The sequence below is a fragment of the Myodes glareolus genome, chromosome 7, assembly GCF_982192425.1.
Source record: "Myodes glareolus chromosome 7, mMyoGla1.1, whole genome shotgun sequence".
NCBI classification, from domain to species: Eukaryota; Metazoa; Chordata; class Mammalia; order Rodentia; family Cricetidae; genus Myodes; species Myodes glareolus.
In genome coordinates, this window is record NC_142032.1 from 85,882,698 (window position 1) to 85,889,695 (window position 6,998).

At 46.9% G+C, this 6,998-nt stretch overlaps 1 long non-coding RNA gene across 1 annotated transcript; it reads left to right on the forward strand.

The window, feature by feature from the left end:
* The first annotated feature begins 1,232 nt into the window (after positions 1-1,232).
* On the forward strand, positions 1,233-6,756 carry LOC146893442 (uncharacterized). Its single transcript, XR_015003053.2, has 2 exons — positions 1,233-4,172; positions 6,355-6,756. It is a non-coding gene; the product is annotated as an uncharacterized LOC146893442 (long non-coding RNA).
* The last annotated feature ends 242 nt before the right edge of the window (positions 6,757-6,998 follow it).

Genomic DNA, 6,998 nt, shown 5'->3' on the forward strand with positions numbered 1-6,998 from the left:
CAGGGCTGACTGCAGTTTTGAACATTTGCTGTAGCTGTCCCTAGAAATGAGGTCCATTCAGTGAGAGGTTTGCCCACAGCCACTTCTTTCTTCCACAGTGCCTCATCTTCTCCCCAAACATCCTTCCGCTGTTGTCCTTGAGAGTTCCAGGCACAAGGCTCAGCTTCTCAGTGGTCTCAGTCCTGGCTTTCTTAGGATGCATCAGGGACTGTGCAAAAATACCCCAAGCTTGGGGTCTGATCCTCCACCAGTGAGGTCAGAACCTCTGAGAGTGCAGCCCAAGTAAGAACCCTTTTTAGAACCCCATGGATGGATTTCCTAGGGCTGTTAACCACTGGTTTCTATCTGGTGGCCCTTCCAAAACCACCTTCCTGTGATAGCTCCATCAGGTCTTATGGAACCAGTTGGTGTTTGTCACATCTGCTTCCTGGCAGAGTCAGACAGGTCAACAGCAGTGGTGATAATGAACAGAAATCTTTGACTGAGAGACACAGGCTCAGTATCACTTCTGAGCAGTCATGGGGCTTAACTTTACAGGAACTTTCCCTTTCTCTAACCCCAGGAAGACAGAGACAATTTTTTTCAAGATGTCAAAGTCCCAAAGAAACTTCTCCACAGAGAAAAGCTTCTATAACAGAAAGACACCACCCTCCTTCTATGATCCAGAATGGAGCTAGATGCTCCTTCTTTCTGTCACTCTGACAAAATACCAGATAAAATCAAGTGTTAAGAAGGAACACTTAGAATAAGTGGTCTATTTTGACAGTTTCAGAGGGTTCAGCCCTTGGTCAGTTGGTTCCATTGCTCCTGACCTCATTGTCATTGTGGGACATCAAGAAAGAGATAGGGTTGAGATTCCCTTCAAGGGCATGTCCCACCATGACCTAACTTCCTCCCACTAGGATCTACTGCCTAAAGATTCAACCACCCCCTCCCTCCAATGGCACCATGGGCTGGGAACCAGAAACCAAGCTTTTGACCCATGGTCTTCAGGGTGAGACATTTAAGATCGACCTGCAGTAGCTATAATCCATCCTCACAGAATGCTGCCTTTTCCCACGAACCTCCAATGACTTTATCCACATGCGCATGTATATGTTTGCATGTGGCAGTCAGAGATTAATTTTAGGTATAAATTCTTCAAGCTGCCTCCATCACATGATTTTTGTTGATTTGGTTTGGTTTAGTTTTTGATTTTGTTTTGTTTTGTTTTGTTGAAATGCAGTCTTGCAATGGCCTGGACCTCACCAAGTTGGCTAAGCTGATGGACCACCTAGCCCCTGAACCTGCCTGTCTCCACCTCCCCAGCACTGTGATTACAAGCATGTGCCACTTCTGGCTTTTTAACCTGGATCCTGGTGACAGAACCCAGGTTCTCCTGACTCAAGGCAAATGCTTTAACAACAGAACTGGCTGCCCAGCTCCTAGCCACTGCTTCTCTCTGTTTCTTCCTCCCAAGCCCTCTTTATGTGCAGTGACCCTGAGCCGTCCCTGAAGAAGAGATTCAAATCCACTGATCCACCGTCCTCTGAAGCCAGAGGGAGAGACCCCAAGAGTCACTCTGTCTTCCGCATCCAACGGAAAGTTTTTAAGGGCCTAATGTCTTAAAAGATTTTTGTCTTCATGGTTTATCTAATCATCAGTCACTTCAAATTAGGAGCTAGGCCTCTAATGAGTGACTGTCGATACCTTATCAAAATGAAAACATCAAAGCATCTCAACCGGGGATACAAATGGTCTTGGTGCTGGCGATGAGAGGCCTTCCAGATCCCGCAGGGCAAGGAACTGCAGACTGAAGACACCGCCTCCCATGTCTTAGATGTCACGTGGGCAAAGGCTGTGTGATCCCCATCCTTTTTCTGATAAATACAGTCCACTTTCCATATCCATGGCTTGCACATCTGTGAGTTCAACCACGGATCAAAGATTCAGGGGAAAAAAAACAACAACAACAACAGAGTGTGGAGGCCAGCAAGATGGTTCATCAGGGTAGAAACACTTGCTCAGAGAGCCTGATGGGAGCCAACTCCCGGAAGCTGCCCTCGGATCTCTACACACACACTGTGGAATGTTCACACCCACATGTGCACAAGCATGCACACGTTATAATACAATAGTTTTATACATGCGTTATACATGCAATAAATTTTAAAAATTACAAAAGCTGTATCTGGGACTGGCAAGATGGCTCACAAGATAAAGATGCTAATTGGCCAAGCTGAGCTTTTCCCCTGGGACCCAGATGGAGCTATCTTCTGAACATTGTTCTCTGACCTTTACATGTGTACCAAGGCACAAAAGGATCATGGGAGACTTTCTTAGTTTTTGGAGAAAGGACCTCACTCTGTGACTCCAGCTCACCTGGAACTCAGTCTCCTGAGTGCTAGGATTACAGGTGTGCACTGCAGTGTCTGTTTTTTCCTCTACTGTTGTGTACAAAGGGCCTGAGCAACCACAGTTTTGGTTCTCAGAATGGGTCTTAGAGCTGAAGTTCAAGGATGCTGCGTGTGATTTGACCTGGTTCTCAGAAGTCATCTCGTTGGTAGCACTCTGTCCCTTCTAGGTCTTCAGTGAGCATTGGGACTCCCTCTTCCTAGTCACAGACTCGGGAAACCAGTCTCAGAGTCTCTGCATGCAAGAGGCACACGCTGGCTAGGTATGAGCAACCCTCTACTGACCCGTCCTCCTGCAGGTGCACAGGGCCGAGTGACTAGTTGTATCCAATGGGCGGGGAGCAGAAGAAACATGTGTCTGACCCTGCAGGGCCAGTCAAAGTGACCAGTTACAATGACAGCATCCCAAATTGCAGCTGAGTCATTAACACATAATCACTGCCCATAAGAGACATCAGGGTTATATGTAGATGGTTGAGAAGTCAGCCATCGTTGCAAGATCTTTGATCACACTGTGTAAAGATATGTCACTGTGATTGGTTTAATAAAAAGCTAAATGGCCAATAGCTAAGCAGAAAGTATAGGTAGGACTCCTGAACAGAGTTAACTCTGGGAAAAAGAAAGGCAGGGTCACTAGCCAGATCCAGAACGAGCAAGACATGCAGGAAGAGAGGCTAAAGCCATGAGTCACGTGGTAGCATGTAGATGAAAAGAAATGGGTTAATTTAAGCTATAAAAGCTAGTAGGACAAGCCTAAGCTATAGGCCGAGCTTTTGTAATTAATAATAACTTTCCGTGTCATTTTGTGTGTGTGTGTGAGCTGGAAGCCCAAAGGGAAATCCAACTACAGGCCTTTGTGATTGGTGCCAGGTCTCTGAAGCTCAGTGCTGGGGCTCCTTGTCCCTCCAGCACAGCCTAATCTAACCCAACCTAACTGATGCATCAGGATGCTTTCCATTACAGTAGCAGTTCTCAGCCTGTGGGCAGCGAGTCTTTTGTAGACTGAATGACCCTTTCACAGAAAGGGAAATATTGGAAAACACAAATATTTGCATTAGGATTCATAACAGTAGCAAAATTATAGTTATGAAGCAGTAATGAAGATGATTTTGCAGTTAGGGGTCACCACAATATGAGGAACTGTATTAAAGGGTCGCAGTGTTGGGAAGATTGAGACGCACTGCCTTAGAGAATCTCCTTGGGAGCTAGGCAGTACATACCAACTGTCAGCTATGTGCTGGTCCTATGCAGAGGGTGGGGGCAGAATGGTGAGCATACAGAACCTCCCGCGTCTGGGGTTACAGCTGGTTAAAGGAGAGAGGTTGTTGTCAGACACAAGGGCCAATAAACATGCAGCGTGGAGGCAGAGAAGCCAGGTTCTGTGACGTCATAAGTGAAAGGAACCTGGCACAGCTCAGGGGCGTTAAGGACGGCATCTCTAAAATCTGGAATCCCAGATGTCTGTCTCAGGGGGCCACCTTGGGCTCCTGAGCACAAAGCTTCGTGCCAAACATTGGACACACATGATTCTCATTACTGGAACGGTTCCAGGAGGTGGTTCTGGGAGCCGGCCCCCTTTACAGACGAGAAGCCCTTTGCTCAGCAGAATGAGGTCACAGGCTCCAAGGAAGTATACAGGGTTTTGAACCCACATTTGCAAACTCCATGAAGAACTCTCAGCAGCCCCTGTATTGCTGGCCCTTTAAACTCAGCCAAAGAAGTGACTCAGACAGGAAGTTACTCTTTGAGAGTCCCAGGAGGAAAATCAAACCGAACTGGGTAAGCAGTGTCCACCAGCACCCTGCAGGAAGGGTGTAGAGCCTTCCCCCAGGTCCCTCCTTAAAAACTCCCTGGTTCCTTTTTAACTTTTACAGCTTCTTCTCACTACCCCCACCCCTAGGGTGACTTCACTTCTCTCTTAGCAGATGGGAAAGCGTGGGTGGCTAGTCCCACAGTAGCCCAGCCACTGGCCTCCTTTCCCTGTAGACTTAACCCAGAGACAAACAAGGACACAGCAGCTGGCTCTTCTCTTGGCTTGCTCTGACGCCTCCCTCTTTCTTCTCAGGAAGTCCCCAGATTGCTGTGTTGAAATGTTGAAATGTTGCCTGGGTTGTTGCTTTTCTTTACAGAACCCAGACAGGGACACAGTGACACATTCAAATCCATGTTTCCCATGAAGATGTGTGCACATGGGCTCATGTGTATGTATGCATGTTACACATATTCATCAACTATTCTAGGTAGGACAAACCTTGACCAGACTGTAAATAAAGTTTTATTGAAACACTCATTCGATAATATCATATCTGCTGCTGATTTTGGCACTGCAAAACTTGATCTGAATGTGTAGAAAGTGACCATTTTTGTTTCGTTTTGTTTTTAGAGACAGGGTTTCTCTGTGTGGCTTTTGGAACCTGTCCTGGAACTTGCTCTGTAGACCAGGCTGGCCTTGAGAGATCCACCTGCCTCTGCCTCCCGAGTGCTGGGATTAAAAGCATTTGCCACCACCGCCCAGCAAGTGATCTTATTATTTATGACTTTTGAAATCTAAATTATTTATTATTTGCCTTTCGTCAGTAAACGTAAGCCTTGTTCCTTGATCCCTCTTCCAGTGTTCTGTGAGGTGTCTGCTACTTCCAGGCTTGTAACAAAACACCTTTAAAAATTGAGCTGCTCAAACCCACTGTAGGGGCTGGGAAGATGCCAAGGTCAGTAAAATGTCTACCATATAAGCACGAGGACCCAAGTGTCCCCAGAGCCCATGTAAGGCCCGAGTGTGGCAGTGTGTGTAATCCCGATGACCTGCAATGCATGCTCACAAGCCCAGCTCTGGGGAGGTGGAAACAGGCAGATGCCTCAGGCCAGTGAGAGACCTTGTCTCAGGAAACAAGGAGAACCACTCCTGAAGAATGTGACCTGAACCTGACCTCTGGCCTCTATGTGCATATGCACCCCTCCAAACACACACACACACACACACACACACACACACACACTACCACCACCACCACCACCACCACCACCACCATGGCACCCTCTCTCGTAGTTCTGTGTGGTGACCAAGCTGAACCAGGCAGTATTGCTGCCCATGATGTAAGATCTGAGGCCAGGGCACCTCTGTTCACTTCCCTAGTGTGGAGGAAACCAGAAATCACAAATTAGCTCATCATGCCTTCCTGAGCAGGAGAGCAGCCCCTGGGTCAGTGGTGCCTGCTGACCACCCTTCATGGAAAGTTCTGGCACAGGGGAAATCCACAGTACTCCAGGAATAGCTGGGCCAGAGGTGCCCATTCAGTATTGAACTATGGCTGTGTGTACATATGTATGTTCAGGTCTGTGTATGTTTGTGTTTCTGGATGTGTGTATACTTGCATGTGTATGTATATGTATGTTTGTGTTTCTGTATGTGTGTGTACTTGTACGTGTACATATATGTTTATATATGTATGTATCTGTGTGTATGCATCTCTGTGTATATATCTGTGCATACATGCATGCACGTGTGTGTGTGTGTGTGTGTGTGTGTGTGTGTTAGGACTTCACCATATGGCTCCAGTTTTACTCAACTCATCTGGTTGATCAAGGAGCTCCAGAGATCTGCCTGTTTCTGCATCTCCAGTGCTGATATTATAGACACACACACTACATGCCCAGTTTTTCACAGGTTCTGGGGAATCTGAGCTCAGGTCTCCATGCTTACTCACAAGCACTTTACCTACTGAGCCATCTCCCCAGTCTCCTGGTACTCTTTATAAAAAGTATCCCGTCTTGAATATTTTGTTATAGAAACTGAGTACAGACTAAAACATTTGGTAAGATTAAAAGTTTTTTAATTTAATTAACTTGGGGATCAAAGCCAGGGCCTACATGCTAGATGAGTGCTCTCTCACAGAGTTACATCTCCAGCCTCAAGATTACTTTTTCTTTCCTTTTTTTTCTTTTCTTTTCTTTTCTTGCACAGTGATGCCTGAGTTCCATCCCTGGAGACTAAGATTTGATTGGTCTGGGCTGGACCTGAACACCAGGGCTTGTTAAAGCTCCAGGTAGTTCTAATGTGTGTCTTGATGGAGCCCAACTGGTCCAAGGAGAAGCTGCTATGGGAAGATGCCTGGGAGCTGAAAGGAGAAGAAAGGTGCCTGCTGGACATCAAAACAGGAAGGCCTGGATGGCAGCACAGCCCTGCGGGTGGATTTATTTCGACAGAGTCAGCCGCTCTAGGCAGGACACACCCACTCTCTGCTTTTGAATGCTGACTGTCACGGTCTCCCACCAGTGACTGTTCTTTGAGCTACTGCCCTGACACCCAGACATATCTTACTGTGGCAAGTGGCTTTGGCCAAAGTAAACTGCAGGTCTCAGTCTGTCCATGGTATTCCAAGTATTTTTAAACTTCAATTTTATTTATGTGTATGAGCATTTGGCTTACATGTATGCCTGAACACCACTTGGGTGGCAGATGCCCGCAGAGGCCTGAAGAGGGGCTTGGATCCCCTGCAACTGGAGTTTCAGATACTTGTTAGCTACCGTGCAGGTGCTGGAAATTAACCCCCCTGGTCCTCTGGAAGAGCAGTAAGTGCTCTTAACTGCTGAACCATCTCTCCAGTC